General features: G+C 47.8%; 1 non-coding gene across 1 annotated transcript; it reads right to left on the bottom strand.

Annotated features, from left to right (window-relative positions):
- Positions 1 to 14,019: 14,019 nt before the first annotated feature.
- On the bottom strand, positions 14,020 to 14,158 carry LOC119925128. The gene has a single exon (XR_005449796.1). It is a non-coding gene; the product is annotated as a small nucleolar RNA SNORA7 (small nucleolar RNA).
- Between the last annotated feature and the right edge of the window lie 3,140 nt (positions 14,159 to 17,298).

The following is a 17,298-nucleotide window of genomic DNA, read 5'->3' as shown; positions in this document are numbered from 1 at the left end:
TGCCAAGTGTGGCCTCTGAAACCCCCGCTCCGTTTTAAGTAAGACCCCTTTCATCCTGGACCTTTTCCTTTCCAGTTCTCTACTCCTCCTCGCCCTAACTGAAACATGGCTGTCGCCGGACGACACAGTATCTTCTGCTGCTCTCTGCAGTGCAGGCCTCTTCTTCTCCCACTCCCCCAGACTCACCGGAAAAGGAGGAGGTGTCGGTTTCCTTCTCGCCCCCCAATGTCGCTTTCGCACTATCCCTCCTCCCCCTTCCCTTTCCTTCCCTTCCTTTGAAGCCCACATCATTCGCCTCTACCACCCCCTCCAGATTCTTGTAGCCGTCATCTACCGCCCTCCCGGCCCCACTTCCAACTTCTTTAACGACTTTGACCCCTTCCTCACCTTCCTTCTCTCCTTCTCCATGCCCACTCTGATCCTCGGAGACTTCAATATCCACATGGATATCCCTAACGACTCCTCTGCCGCCCGCCTTCTATCTCTCCTTGACGCTGCCAACCTCTTCCTCCACCCCACCTCGCCCACTCACCAACTTGGTCATACCCTCGACCTCATCATCTCCTACCGCTGCACTGTGTCCACCCTCACCAACTCTGTAATTCCTCTCTCTGATCATAATCTTCTCACCTGCCTCCTCACTCACACTCCTTTCCTCTGTAAATCCGTATTACTCCCTCACAGAGATCTCCGCTCTCTGGACCCCACCCATGTTTCGGAGCGCCTCACACCCCAGCTCGCCGCCCTCTCCTCTCTACCCAGTCTTGATGATCAGATTACTGCTCTCAACTCTACCCTCTCTACTCAGCTAGACTCACTTGCTCCCCTTTCCCTTCGCCGCTCTCACACCACTAACCCACAGCCCTGGATCACTGCCACTGTCCGCCTCCTTCGCTCTTATGCTCGAGCTGCCGAACGCTGCTGGCGAAAGTCTAAACACCATGCCAACCTCGTTCACTTCAAGTTTATCCTTTCCTGCCTTAACTCAGCCCTCTCTTCTGCCAGACAAAACTATTTCTCCTCCCTTATTGACACCCATGCCCATCACCCCCGCCAGCTCTTCCGTACATTCAACTCCCTTCTCAGGCCCCCGGTTCCTCCCCCTCCTCCTTCCCTCACCCCCATCGATATGGCCTCCTACTTCATTAACAAAATTAAATCCATCAGGTCCGACCTCCCCAAAGTCTCTTCCCCCCTTCCTCCATCCCCCCGGCTCTCAACACTCTCTGCTACTCTCCCATCCTTCCCAGCGGTATCCTCAGAGGAACTCTCCTCCCTCCTCTCAAGTGCTACTCCGGCCACCTGTGCTTCTGACCCCATTCCCTCTCATCTTATGAAATCTCTCGCTCCATCACTTCTCCCCTCCTTAACTACCATCTTCAACCGCTCACTCTCCACTGGTTTCTTCCCCTCTGCCTTCAAACATGCCCATGTCTCTCCCATCCTAAAAAAACCCTCTCTTGACCCCACCTCACCTTCTAGTTATCGTCCCATATCCCTCCTACCATTCCTTTCCAAACTCCTTGAACGAGTTGTCTACACGCGCTGCCTAGAATTCCTCAACAACAACTCTCCTCGACCCCCTCCAGTCTGGCTTCCGTCCCCTTCATTCCACGGAAACTGCCCTCTCAAAGGTCACCAATGACCTCCTGCTTGCCAAATCCAACGGCTCATACTCTGTCCTAATCCTCCTCGACCTCTCAGCTGCCTTTGACACTGTGGACCACCCCCTTCTCCTCAACACGCTATCTGACCTTGGCTTCACAGACTCCGTCCTCTCCTGGTTCTCCTCTTATCTCTCCGTTTGTTCTTTCTCAGTCTCTTTTGCAGGCTCCTCCTCCCCCTCCCATCCTCTTACTGTGGGGGTTCCCCAAGGTTCAGTGCTTGGTCCCCTTCTGTTCTCAATCTACACTCACTCCCTTGGTGACCTCATTCGCTCCCACGGCTTCAACTATCATCTCTACGCTGATGACACCCAGATCTACATCTCTGCCCCTGCTCTCTCCCCCTCCCTCCAGGCTCGCATCTCCTCCTGCCTTCAGGACATCTCCATCTGGATGTCCGCCCGCCACCTAAAGCTCAACATGTCGAAGACTGAGCTCCTTGTCTTCCCTCCCAAACCTTGTCCTCTCCCTGACTTTCCCATCTCTGTTGACGGCACTACCATCCTTCCCGTCTCACAAGCCCGCAACCTTGGTGTCATCCTCGACTCCGCTCTCTCATTCACCCCTCACATCCAAGCCGTCACCAAAACCTGCCGGTCTCAGCTCCTCAACATTGCCAAGATCCGCCCTTTCCTCTCCATCCAAACCGCTACCCTGCTCATTCAAGCTCTCATCCTATCCCGTCTGGACTACTGCACCAGCCTTCTCTCTGATCTCCCATCCTCGTGTCTCTCTCCACTTCAATCCATACTTCATGCTGCTGCCCGGATTATCTTTGTCCAGAAACGCTCTGGACATACTACTCCCCTCCTCAAAAACCTCCAATGGCTACCGATCAATCTGCGCATCAGGCAGAAACTCCTCACCCTGGGCTTCAAGGCTCTCCATCACCTCGCCCCCTCCTACCTCACCTCCCTTCTCTCCTTCTACTGCCCAGCCCGCACCCTCCGCTCCTCCACCACTAATCTCCTCACTGTACCTCACTCTCGCCTGTCCCGCCATCGACCCCCGGCCCACGTCATCCCCCGGGCCTGGAATGCCCTCCCTCTGCCCATCCGCCAAGCTAGCTCTCTTCCTCCCTTCAAGGCCCTGCTGAGAGCTCACCTCCTCCAGGAGGCCTTCCCAGACTGAGCCCCTTCTTTCCTCTCCCCCTCGTCCCCCTCTCCATCCCCCCATCTTACCTCCTTCCCTTCCCCACAGCACCTGTATATATGTATATATGGTTGTACATATTTATTACTCTATTTATTTATTTATTTATTTATTTATTTTACTTGTACATTTCTATCCTATTTATTTTATTTTGTTGGTATGTTTGGTTCTGTTCTCTGTCTCCCCTTTTTAGACTGTGAGCCCACTGTTGGGTAGGGACTGTCTCTATGTGTTGCCAATTTGTACTTCCCAAGCGCTTAGTACAGTGCTCTGCACATAGTAAGTGCTCAATAAATACGATTGATTGATTGATTGATATTTACTGAGTGCTTACTGTGTGCAAAGCACTGTACCAAGCACATGGGAGAGTACAATATAACAGACAGTTCACATTTTAAGTAGGAACGAGAACAGGTACTGAATCCCCATTTTGCAGATGAGGGAACTGAGTCACTGAGAAATGAAGTGACTTGCCCAAGGTCACACAGCAGACAAGTGGCGAAGCCAGAATTAGAACCCAAGTCCTCTGGCTCCCAGGTGCGTGTTCTTCCCACTAGGTCATGATGCCCTCTAGACTGTAAGCCCACTATGGGTAGGGAATACGTCTGTTTATTGTTGTACTGTACTCTCCCAAGAGCTTAATAAGTGCTCAATAAATATGACAATGAGTGAATGAATGTGTCTTAAAAGGGAAAGTCCATCAAGCCAGAAATCAAACCCTAAATCTAAATCTTATGTTCACCCCTAACCCGAACTCTTCTTTCTAACTCTGAAGCCTTAACTCACCTTCACTCTGACTGCATCTCAAACGTTGCCCTACTCTTGGTCAACCAATCCATCAGTGGTATTTATTGAGCACTTAATACGTGCTGAGCACTGTGCTAAGTGCTTGGGAGGGTGTAATCCAACAGAACTGGTAGTTCCCTAATGAGTTTTCCCAACAATTAAATAGTCTGGTGGGTGGGTTTTGATTTTCCAAACCGGAAACGATTTGATTTTGGGTTGCTTGCATCCGGAGCATCTTTCTCCAGAGCCAGTGTCCCATATGTTCAGTACACTCCCAGAAGGGTCCGCCCAAAAGCAAGCGGGCATTCCGAGGTCCGGTCCAACCTAATGACATCAGCACCATCAGCATGAATCCAGGCTACAAGATTTACAATCCTCTTGCTGTGAGTTCGCTGTGGGCAGGGATTACAACTCTGGTCCTTCTGACTCCCAGGTCTGTCTTCTTTCCACTAGGCCACCCTCCTTCTCTAACTGACTTGTTTAGTTATGCTAAATGACTTGCCTAAGGTCACATGACTGGCAAGTAGCAGAGCTGGGAGAGGAAGTCAGTTGACATGGGACAAAAACCCAGGTCCCCTGACCTCCTGTCCTGCTTTTCAGTAACAGATGACCACGATAACGTTTTAATTTGCCACAGCTTTGTAATCAGTTGGCCTTCATAACCACCACCCCCACCCAACTCGCCTGCCAAGAAAGCTGGATCTCAGGTTGAGGTAAAAAACATTCACAACCGTTAATTGTCCGTTATGTGTTACACCACTCTATTATGACAAATCTCTATTTGTATAACTGATTAATCCTCCTTCCATCCACAGGCCTCATAGAGGAGGAATGTGTCTGCAGAAATGTTTGTCAGGCAACGGGGGTAAAGGGAGGGCGGGGGTCTACTCCTGATTAGAAGTAGGTTTATCTCTCCACCAAAAATATGAAATTCAGCAGATAAAAATATACCCTTCTAACCACGCCCATATAGGATCACTGCATAGCTCATATATAACTGTTTTTCGTCGTCAAAGACACAGCGAGAATAGGTATGTATCCTATTGTAATAATAATAATAGTGGCATTAAGAGCTTGCTAAGTGTCAAGCACTGCACTAAGCAATGGAGTAGATACAAGATAATCAAGTCCCACATGGGGCTCACAGTCTACAGAGGAGCGATGAAAAGGTATTGAATCCCCATTTTGCAGATGAGGAAACTGAGGCATGGAGAAGTTAAGAGACTTGCTCAAGGTCACACAGCAGACAAGTGGCAGAGCCGGAGTTAGAACCCAGTGCCTCTGACTCCCAGACCCGGGCTCTGTCCACTAGGCCACACCGCTTCTCTTCTCAAGAATTTCCATGTTGCCCTGTCCCTCCTCCTCTTTGCCAATGGCCAGAATTCACTCACCCAGCAGGAATCCCCCCAATGTATCAGGCAGTTGGATCCTGTCTCAGGTGAGAAGCAGCATGGCCTAGTGGGATAGAGCACGGGCCTGGGAGTCAGAAGGTCCTGGTTCTAATCCTCGTTCCGCCACTTGTCTGCTGTGTGACCTTGGACAAGACACTTCACTTCCCCTGGCCTCAGTTACCCCATCTGCAAAATGGGGATTGAGACTGTTAGCCCCATATGGAACAGGAACTTTGCCCAAAGTGATTTGCTTGTATCCAACCCAGTGCTTAGTACAGTGCCTGGCACACCCCAAGTGCTTATCGAATACTACTATTATTGATAATCTTATTATGATTATCTAGGTCTCAATGACTACTGAAAACAACCACAATTTTCTCCTCCCTCCAATGCCAACTTCCCACTGCATCTGCTCATCACCCTGATTCAATTCTCAACCCACAAAAAACCACTTTGCCCTTCCCCAGAATCAGTCTATCAGTGGTGTTTATTGAGGGTTTACTTTGTGCAGAGTGCTGGACTAAATGCTCAGGAGAGTACAAAACAACAAAGTTAGCAGGCCCGTTCTAACCATAACAGGCTTATAATCTAAAGGGGGAAACAAATTTCTTATTTCTAGAGGAAATGAGTAATTTATAATATTAATTAATATTATTATCACAGTAATTGACTGTGGGATTTATTAAGTGCTTACTATGAGTACTGAGAGCTCGGGTAGATACAACATAATTATGTCCCATATAGGGCTCACCAACTAAGTAGGAGGGAGAACAGGTAAAACAGCACAGAGGCCTGCAAGTCAGAAGGATCTGGGTTCTAACCCCGTCTCCACCACTTGCCTGCTGTATGATCTTGGGTTAGTCACTTTACTTGTCTGTGCCTCAGTTACCTCATCTGTTAGATGGGCATGAAGGCGGGACAGAGACTGTGTCCAAACTGATTGACGGGTATCCACCCCAGGGATTGGTACAGTGCCTGACACATTGTAATCACTCAACAAATACCACTAAAAAATAAAAGACATTGAATCCCCATTTTGCAGACGAGAGAACTGATGTCCAAAGACTTGCCCAAGGTCACACAGCAGACAAGTGATGGAACCAAGCTTAGAACCTGGGTCCCCTGACTCCCAGGCCTGTACAGTTTCCACTAGGCTGCATCGTTTCCCTGAAACACAGCTCCAAAGCAGATAAAATACTTTTTTCTAGATGAATGGGTTTTATTTTGCTGGCTGAAATCAACCCCTGGTAGAATGATGAAGTCATGTCCCTTACAATGCTGTCTTGAATCTAACCTATCCCAAGAACGTCCACATGATGAAATGGCTTCTGGGGTGAGATTAGCCAACTCACCAGGCGCTGTAACAGGCAGCTTTTTCCCCAAGTATTTCTCTCATGTGCTGACTTATTTTAACCATTTGGGAAGGATAAGAGACGCTCCAAGCAAGGGGGAGGGTCAGAAAACAAATGAAACTCCCACTCCTAGCATCAAATTCTCCTTCAAGAAGCCTCAGGGCTGGGAATGTCACAACAGGAGTCATGAGGGATGTTCTCTAAAAAGAAATCCTCAAGAAATGACCTTAGCAGATAGACAAAAGTGCCGGAGACCAGAAAATTGAGACACCATGATGGAAAGACAACAGAAATCATCCAGACATTCGCCATTGAACAGGGGAGGAAGAGTCACCATCAATGGCTTCCTCAGAGGAAATCTGTCTGGAGAGAACCATTTCTCCAATGGGCTACTGGGGTTTTCCACTCCTTGCCCTTGTGTGACACATCCCCGCAGTAGACCACAGGACCAAAAACACCTCACCACCCTGATTTCCACACTGGCAACTTCTGTGGGCCCCTTCCGTTTGAGGCTCTCCTCTGGCAACACGGAGGCCATTTTATGAGCAGCCCACCCTGGAGGGCATCCAGCACCACTGAGAAACTCTAAACAAAAAGGAACAAAATGACACTCAGGCCACCAAACCTGAAAGATGTCTTCACCAAGGCTTCGGGGCTGTCGAGCTGAGGCAGGTCGTCTGCCAGGATCTCTTCAGGGGCCCGGGGATCATTGACGATGGACACTTTGGCCTTTTCCTTGACGTTCCCAGTGAGCCCATCAATCAGAGAGTTCCACAGGCAATTTTGGGATTTGGACCCTACAACAGAGCGGAAGGAAAGAAAGGAGGGAAAGAGAGGAAGGAAAGAAAGGAAAGAGAAGGAAGGAAGAGAGGGAAGGAAGGGAAGGAAAAGAAGGAAGGAAAGGAAGGGAAGGAAGAAAGAAATAAATACCATTAAAAACAAAATCTGGCTAAACTGAAAAGTACATTCAGATTCTGAGTACTTCATGACTGCAACTTTGATAATAATAATAATAGTAATTGTGGTATTTGTCAAGCACTTAGTATGTTCCAGGTACTGTTCTAAGTGCTGGGGTGGATACAATTATATCAGGTTGGACACAATCCCTGCCCCATGAGGGGCTCACAGTCTCAATCCCCATTTTACAGGTCACTGAGGCACACATAACTTGCACTTCAACTTGTACTTCCCAAGCGCTTAATACAGTGCTCTGCACACAGTAAGCACTCAATAAATATGATTGAATGAATGAATGAATGAACATAAGTTCAATGACTCACCCAAGGTCACACAGTAGACGAGTGTTGGAGCCTGGACAAGAACCCAGGTCCTTCTATCTCCCAGACCTGTGCTCTATCCTCTAGGCCAAAATGAAGCTATAGTCACACTGAAATGAATGAAGCTCTGTCGTTCTCTTCAGTTAATGTCACAATTCTCACAGGTTCTAGATCCCGGGCACATGGCAATGGAAACAGGGACTCAGAGATGCTAACAGACCCTCTTAATGTTTTCCTTTTTTGTTTGTTTTTTAAAATTTTATTTGTTACATGCTTACTATGTGCCAGGCATTGGTCTAAGCACTGGGGCACATACAAACTAATCAGGTGGGACACAGTCCATGTCCCACATGGAGCTCACCAGTCTTCACCCCCATTTTACAGTTGGGTAACTGAGGCCTAGAGAACTGAAGTGTCTTGTCCCAGGTCACAGAGCAGACAAGTGGCAGAGCAGCCGACAACATTAATATAAACAAATGATTCATTCTATATAATTTGGGGTTGAGGGTGGGTCATATATTAAACGCCTAAAGGTCCCAGATCCAAGTGTGGAAATGATGCAAAAGGGAGAGAGAGCAGGGGAAAAGAGGACTTAATGGGGGAAGGCTTATTGGAGGAGATGTGACCTTTAATAAGGCTTTGAAAGAGGGGGGAGTGGTGGTCTGGTGCATATGGAGGGGGAGGGAGTTTCAGGCTAGGGCAAGGATGTGTAAAAGGGGTCAGAGGCAAGATAGAGAAGATCAGAGCCCAGTGAAGAAGCTGGGGCTAGAGGAGCAGAGTTAGAGGGCTGGGCTGGAGTAGGAGATCAGAGAGATGAGGTAGGAGGGGGTGAGGTGACTGATGCTTTAAAGCCAATGGTGAGGAGTTTCTGTTTGATGCAGAGGTGGTTGGGCAACCACTGGAGGTTCCTGAGGAGTGGGGAAACACGTCCTGAACATTTTTGTCGAAAAATGATCCGGGCAGCAGAGGGAAGTATGGAACAGAGTGGGGAGAGACAGGAGGCAGGGAGGTCAGCAAGGAGGTTGACACAATAATCAAGGCGGGGTAGGAGAAGTGCTTGGATCAGTGTAGTAGCAGTTTGGGATGGAGAAGAAAGGGCGGATTTTAGTGATGTTGTGAAGGTAGAACCGACAGGATTTAGTGCCAGATTGAATATATGGGTTGAATGACAGAGATGAGTCCAGGACAAAGCCAAGATTACAGGCCTGTGAGAGAGGGAGGATAGTGGTATTGTCTACCGTGATGGGGAAGACAAGGTTTGGGTGGGAAGATAAGGAGTTCTGCTTGGACATATTAAGTTTGAGGTGTGAGTGGGACAACCAAGTAGAGAGGTCCTGAAGGCAGGAGGAGATGTGAGTATGCAGAGAAGGAAAGAGGTCAGGGCTGGAAATGTGGATTTGGGAATCATCCACCTGGAGGTGGTAGTTGAAGCCATTAATTCTCCAAGGGAGAATTCACTCCAAGAGTGAATTAATTCTCCAAGGGAGTAGGTATAGATGGAGAATAGGAGAGGACCTAGAACTGAGCCTTGATGGACCCCTACTGTCAGAGGGAGGCAGGAAGAAGAGAAGCCACTCACTGTGAGCAGAGACCATTTTTCTTAATTCTGTTGTATGGTACTCTCCCAAGTGCTTAGTACAGTTTTCTGAACATAGTAAGTGCTCCCACTGATTGAGTGATTGATTGATTGAGCCGGCAAAAGAGGCTGAGTGTGGGTTACTAAAGAGACAGGAGGAGAACCAGGAGAGGACAGTGGCAGTGAAGCCGAGGCTGGATAAAGTTTCAAGGAGAAGGAGGTGATCAACAGTGTAGGACAAGTGGAAAAAGCATACCCCCTTACCCACCCCCCAGATTGTGAGCCTACTGTGGGCAGGGATTGTCTCTATTGCTGTCATACTTTCCAAGCGCTTAGTATGTATGGTGCTCTGTGGTAAGTGCTCAATAAATACGATTGAATGAACGAGTCAGGGAACTTGGTTCTAATCCCGGATCTGCCACTTCCCTTCTGTGTGACTTGGGCAAGTGACAACTTTGCTGAGGCTCAGTTTTCACAACTGTAAAATGGGGACTAAATACCTACTCTCCCTCTTCCTCTCCCTCAGAAGGACTGTCTGATCTGATGCTCTTGTATCTACCCCAATGCTTGGCACATTGTACGTGCTTAACAGACCCCAAAAAAGAAATGGCATGGTGCCAGGGCTGAAGGAGTACAAGGCTCTTACAAGCCCCAACCCAACCAAACCCAAGAATTCTATTTGTCCTTGGAAAACATTAAAGAACCTCGTGACATACACCCCAATACAACTGAAGAGTGCACCCCAGACAGAGAGAATCCCCAATCAATCAATGATATTTATTGAGCATTTACTATGTGCAGAGCACTGGACTGAGAGGTTTCACTCTGCCCCTGTGAAGGATAATGACAATGATGATAATGATGGCATTTATTGAGTGCTTGCTATGTTTCAAGCACTGTTCTAAGCGCTGGGGCAGATACAAGCTAATCAGGCTGGACACAGTTCCTGCCCCACATGGGACTCACAGTCCCCATTTTACAGAGGAGCAAACTGAGGTGCAGTGAAGTGACTTGACCAGGGTCACACAGCAGACTAGATCTCAAGTCTTTCTGAGTGCCAGACTCATGCTGTAGCCATTAAGCCGTGCTGCCAGTCCCTTTACAGAGGGGCCACACACCCGGCCACCCTACCACCTGCTCCATTCATGCTGTCATTTGAGACTGGGCTTCATTTCACCTTTAAATTGGTGGGGGTTTTTTTGCTCTCCTGGCTCTCCCCCACCCACCTCACCTCGCTGCTCTCCTACTACAACCCAGCCCTCACACTTCATTCCTCCAATGCCAACCTACTCACTGTACCTCCATCTTGTCTATCTGGTCTAGACTGTAAGCCCAGTGTGGGCAGGGATTGTCTCTATTGCTGATTTGTACCTTCCAAGCACTTTGTACAGTGCTCTGCACACAGCAAGTGCTCAATATATACGACTGAATGAATGTAGCTTCTAGACTGTAAGCTTGTTGTGGGCAGGGAACATGTCTGCTGACGCTGCTGTATTGTCCTCTCCTAAGCACTTTAGCACAGTGCTCTGCACATGGTAAGTGGTCAGCAAATACCAACCAGCAATCAATCAATCAATCAATCGTATTAATTGAGCACTTACTGTGTGCAGAGCACTGTACTGAGCACTTGGGAAGTACAAGTTGGCAACATATAGAGACAGTCCTTACCCAACAGTGGGCTCACAGTCTAAAAGGGGGAGACAGAGAACAAAACCAAACATACTAACAAAATAAAATAAATAGAATAGATATGTACAGGTAAAATAAATAGAGTAATAAATATGTACAAACATATATACATATATACAGGTGCTGTGGGGAAGGGAAGGAGGTAAGATGGGGGGGATGGAGAGGGGGACGAGGGGGAGAGGAAGGAAGGGGCTCATTCTGGGAAGGCCTCCTGGAGGAGGTGAGCTCTCAGTAGGGCCTTGCTCGGGGGGTCGCGTAACCAGCAATGATATCTTACCACCAACCCCTCGCCCATGTCCTCTGTCTCACCTCAAACTGCTTTGCCCTTTGTATCCAACACTCTCCCCACCTTCACAAACTTATTAAAATCACATTTCCTCCAAGAGGCCTTCCCCAACTAAGCCCTAATTTCCTCTTCTCCCACTCCCTTCTGCTTCACCCTTGCACTTGTACAGATACGTACAGAAGTGCTGTGGGGCTGAGGGTGGGGTGAATAAAGGGAGCAAGTCAGGGTGGCGCAGAAGGGAGTGGGAGAAGAGGAAAGGAGGGCTTAGTCAGGGAAGGCCTCTTGGAGGAAAGGGGCCTTCAAAAAAGCTTTTAAGTAGGGGGAGAGTCATTGCTGGATCTGAGGAGGGAGGGCATTCCAGGCCAGAGGCAGGACGTGGGCAAGTGGTCAGCAGTGAGATAGATGAGATGGAGGTGCAGTGAGAAGCTTAGCAATAGAGAAACAAAGTGTACAGGTTGGGATGTAGTAGAAGAGTAGAGAGGTGAGGAAAGTGTGCTTTAAGCTAATGGTGAGGAGTTTTCATTTGATGCGGAGGTGGATGGGCAACCACTGGAGGTCCTTGAGCGGGAGAAAACATGTCCCGAACTTTGGTTAACTTGTCCTGCTATCTGAGGTTGAGCACAGGGCCTCACTGTTGATGCTAAAACATTTTGGGATGCCAGATGTTTCCTTTGGGCTCAGTCTGATCTGAGAGGAGGAGAGAAAGCTGAGTAACCAGTATTGTTTTGTCAGCCTTCCATTTAAGCTGAAAAGAAGGACCCAAGGTACCATATGCTTTTCCTGTGCTCCCTGCTGATTGTATCATCACATTTTCCCCACCATGGGCAATGTCTACAATTTGCATTTCTTTTTTTGTTTGTTTGTTTTTGATGGTATTTGTTAAGCACTTACTCTGTGCCAGGCATTCAATCAATTGGATTTATTAACCGTTTGCTTTTCCTTCCCTCTGGTGTTGGTGTTGTTACATTGCACCCAAGGTGTGCATGGTATACAATTTGTGTTTCTTTTTTTAATTAATGGTATTCGTCACGCACTCTGTGCACTCAATCATCCATTAATCAATCATATTTATTGAGCATTTACTGTGTGCAAAGCACTGTACTAAATCCTTGGGAGAGTACACTATAACAAGACTTATAACAAGAATTCCCTCTAGACTGTGAGCTTGTTGTGGGCAGGGATTGTCTTTATTGCTGTATTGTACATTCCCAAGCTCTTAGTATAGTGCTCTGCACACAGTAAGCACTCAATAAATACGACTGAATGAATGAAGAGTTGGTAGACATATTCCTTGCCCACAGCACACTCTACTATGAGCTGGGCAAGATACAAGCTAATCAGGTTGGACACAGTCTCTGTCCCACTAGAGCTCACATTTTAGTTAGGAGGGAATCGGATTTAATCCCCATTTTACAGATGAAATAACTGAGGCCCAGAAAAGCGAAGCAACTCGCCCAAGGTCACGCAGCGGACAAGTGGAGGAGCTGGGATTAGAACCCAGTACTTCTGACTCCCAGGCCCAGGCTCTATCCATTAGGACACACTGTCTCATCCTTTAATGAGCTTATGAGTCACACCAACAGCTTTCCTGATTCACTTTCCAAATGGAAAGTAAAGAGGTCCCAATGTTCAGAGAACAGGGCCCCATGTGCACACTTAAAACAAGCCCACCTCCAATTATGAGACTCTGAACAAGCAACCAAAGAGCATTTAGTCTCCCAGTTACCGAAATGTGGCTTTACCAGACACAAATAAGACGCTCAACTTGGACATTTTACTCCAAGGATTCAACCCAAACCCATAGAAAATCGTCTAGAGGAATTTAAGTGCAAACAAGATTCTGGCATAGCAAGTTGTTGCTTTTTCATAAACCACTCCGCCTCCCCCTAAATCTGGGGGTTTACGTAATACTGTGCTTCTCTTCTTCATATAATGCAAAATACATATCTATGTGGCCTAGTGGACAGAGGAAGGGCCTGGGAGTCATAAGGACCTGGGTTCTAATCCTGGCTCCTCCACAGGCCTGCTGTGTGACCTTGGGCAAATCACGTCTCTTCTCTATGCCTCATTTTCCACATCCATAAACTGAGGATTCAAATACCTGTTTTCCCTCCCACTTAAACTGTGAGCCCCATGATGGACACGGACTGTGCCCAACCTGGATAGCTTCTATCTACCCCGGCACTTAGTACAATGATTGACACTTAGTAAGTACTTAACAAATACCATCATTATTATTATTGCTTCAGATTACATCAAGTTCAATCAATCAATCAATAGTATTTAATGAACGCTTACTATGTGTAGAGCACTGTATGAAGTGCTTGGGAGAGGACAGTGCAACAGCGTTGGCAGACACGTTTCCTGCTCACAACAAGCTAACAATTTAGAGGGAGAGACTGAGGTTACTATAAATAATTCATGATATACAATTTAAAGATATGTACATAAGTGCTGTGGGGTTGAGGGTGGGGCAAATATCAAATGCCCAGAGATCACGGATCTAAGTGCATAGACAACACAGAAGGGAGAAAGTCAGGGAAAAGAGGGCTTAGTCAGGGAAGGCCTCTTGGAGGAGATATGACCTTAATTCATTCATTCAATCATATTTAAGTGTTTGTCTTGTCTTATGCTGACGAGTCATTTCCGAACCATTGCGACATCACAGACACATCTCACCCAGTACGCCCTGCTCTCCATCTGCAATCGTTCTGGTAGGTTATCCATAGAGCTTTCTCAGTAAAAATCCAGAAGTGGTTTACCATTACCTCGTTCCACAAAGTAAACTTGAGTCTCCATCCTCGACTCTCTCCCGTGCTGTTGCTGCCCAGCACAGGTGAGTTTTGACTTGTAGCAGATTGCCTTCCACTCGCTAGCCACTGCCCAAGCTAAGAATGGAATGGATAGGCCTCTGCTTGACTCTCCCTCCTGTAGCAGAGACTGGTAGAGTACTGGCAACTCTCCAGGGTGTGACACTAAGAGGGGTATACCCAAACTACCCTCTTCAATGACCAAATAGATGCTCTCAACACCACCCTCCCTACTGAACTCAACTCACTCGCACCCCTACCCCTTTATCACTCTCGTACCACTAACCTACAGCCCTGGATCACCTCCACTGTCCACCTCCTTCGCTCTTGTGACCAAGCCACAGAGCGCTGCTGGCGGAAATCTAAATATCAGGCCAACTTCCTCCGCTTCAAGTTCATCCTTGCATGCTCTAACTCTGCCTTCTCCTCTGTCCTGCAAAACTATTTCTCCACCCTTACTGACACCCATACCCATCACCCTCACCAGCTGTACCAGAGATTTAACTCCCTTCTCACGACCCCCTGTCCCCCCACCTCCCCCATCCCTTGCCTCCAGTGAGCTGGCCACTTACTTTAAGAAAATTGACACCATCAGGTGTGAGCTCCCTAAAATCACCCCTGACCCTCCTCAGTCCCTCCCCCTTCAACTCTCCCATCCTTCCCAGCAGTATCTCTAGAGGCGATCTCCTGCCTCCTCTCAAAAGCCACCCCCTCCACCTGCTCATCTGACACCATTCCTTCACACCTTATCAAAACTCTCACCCCCTTCTTCCCTCCCTAACAGTCATCTTCAACCATTCGCTCTCCAGTGGTTTCTTCCCCACTGCTTTCAAACATGCCCATGTCTCCCCTATCCTAAAAAAACCCTCCCTTGATCCCACAGCTCCCTCCAGTTATCGCTCCATCTCCCTCCTACCATTCCTCTCCAAACTCCTCCAGCTAGTTGTCTACACCCACTGCCTCAAATTCCTCTCTCCAATTCTCTCCTTGACCCCCTCCAATCTGGCTTCTGTCCCTTCACTCAACAGAAACCACCCTCTCAAAGGTCACCAATGATCTCCTCGACAAATCCAATGACTTCTACTCCATCCTCATCCTCCTCAACCTCTCAGCTGCCTTCGAAACTGTAGGCCACCCCCTTCTCCTGGAAACGTTATCCAACCTTGGCTTCACTGACTCTCCTCTCCAGGTTCTCCTCATCTCTCTGACTGCTCATTCTTAGACTTTCTCGGGCTCCTCCTCTTCCTCCCACCCCCTAACTGTGGGGGTTCCTCAAGGTTCACTTCTGGGTCCCCTTCTATTCTCCATCTACACCCACTCCCTTGGAGAACTCATTTGCTCCTATGGCTTCACCTATTGCCTCTATGTAGATGCTACCCAAATCTCCAACTCCAGCCTAATCTCTCTCTCTCGCTGCAGTCTCGCAATTCCTTTTGCCTTCAAGACATCTCTACTTGGATGTCTTTCCGTCACCTCAGACTTAACAGGTCCAAAGCAGAGCTCCGTATCTTCCCATCTAAACCCTGTCCTCCCCCTGGCTTTCCCATTAATCCTGTCAGTCCCACCTTCACAACATGGCTAAAATCTGCCCTTTCCTCTCCATCCAAACTGCAACCACATTAGTATGAGCTCCCAGCCTATCCCACCTGGATTACTGCATCAGCCTCCTTGTTGACCTCCCAGCCTCCTGTCTCTCCCCATTCCAGTCCACACTTCACTCTGCTGTCTGGAACATTTCTCTACAATTACATTCAGGACATGTCACCCCACTCCTCAAAAAACTCCAGTGGTTGCCCATCCACCTCACAAAAACTCCTCACCATTGGCTTTAAAGCAGTCCAACACTTTGCCCCCCTCCTACCTCACCTTGCTTCCCTCCTTCTACAGGCCGGCCTGCATACTTTGTTCTTCTAGTGCTAACCTTCTCACTTTGACTCCATCTCACCTGTCTCACCACTGACCCCTGGCCCACGTCCTGCCTCTGGCCTGGCACGCCCTCTCTCCTCAAATCTGACCAGCAATGACTCTCCCCCCATTCAAAGCCTTATTGAAGGCCCATCTCCTCCAAGAAGGCCTTCCCAAACTTAGCACCCCCCCCCATTTCCTCTTCTGAATTGCTCCATTTGTTCTTCCCCCCTCCCAGCCCCAAAGCACTCATGTACATACCGGTAATTAATTTATTTGTTTTGATGTCTGTCCCCATCTAGATTTTAAGTTCGTGGGCTGGGAATATGTTGTTTTTTGTTGTATTGTACTCTCTCAAATGCTTAGTACAGTGCTGTGCACACAGTAAGTGCTCAATTAATACGATTGAATGAATGAATGATTGAATGAACTCAAGTCCCCTAACTACCAAGCCCATGATCTGAGTTTTGTGGGTTGTGGAGGGATGAACGTCAGAGAGAAGCGGTGTGGCCTGGTGGATAGAACACAGACTTGGGAATCAAAAGGATCTGGGTTCTAATCCCAACTCTGCCACTTGCCTGCTGTGTGACCTTGGGCAAGTCACTTCACTTTCTGTGCCTCACCTCATCACTTAACTTCTTGGAGCCTCAGTTACCTCATCTGTAAAATGGGGATGAAGCCTGTGAGCCCCATGCGGGACAACCTGATCACCTTGTATCCCCCCAGTGATTAGAACAGTGCTTTGCACATAGTAAATGCTTAACAAATGCCATCATTATTATTATTATTTAAAATGGGGATTAAGATTGTGAGCCCATATGGGACATGGATTGCGTCCAACCTGATTTTTATCTACCCCAGGGCTTAGTACAGTGTCTGGAACATAGTAAGCGCTTAGCAAACAATATTAAAAAAAGGCTTAAGGGGAACAGGCCTAAGTGCAAAGATGATACAGAAGGGAGGGCTGAGACAGGGTGGTTAGGGCTTAGTTGGGGAAGATCTCTGGAGGAGATGTGATTTTAATAAAGTTTTGAAGGTGGGGAGAGCAGTGGGCTCATGTATGTGGAGGGGGAATCAGTCAATCAATCAATTGTATTTATTGAGCACTTATAGTGTGCAGAGCACTGTACTAAGTCCTTGGGAGAGTATGCTCTAACAATATAACAGACACATTTCCAGGCCAGAGGGAGGATGTGGGCGAGGGATCAGTGGTGAGAGAGATGAGATAATGGTACAGTGGGAAGACTGGTGTTAGAAGAGGAAAGTTTGCAGACTGGGTTGTAGTAGATTTTTATTTTTTATAGTATTTGTTAAGTGCTTACTTTGATCCAATCACAAGTGCTGGGGTAGATTCAAGCTAATTGGGTTGGACAAAGTCCCTGTCTCACATGGAATACATAGTCTTAATCC

This window comes from Tachyglossus aculeatus, chromosome 2, assembly GCF_015852505.1.
Source record: "Tachyglossus aculeatus isolate mTacAcu1 chromosome 2, mTacAcu1.pri, whole genome shotgun sequence".
Classification (NCBI taxonomy): Eukaryota; Metazoa; Chordata; class Mammalia; order Monotremata; family Tachyglossidae; genus Tachyglossus; species Tachyglossus aculeatus.
This window is presented reverse-complemented; position numbering and strand designations above follow the sequence as displayed.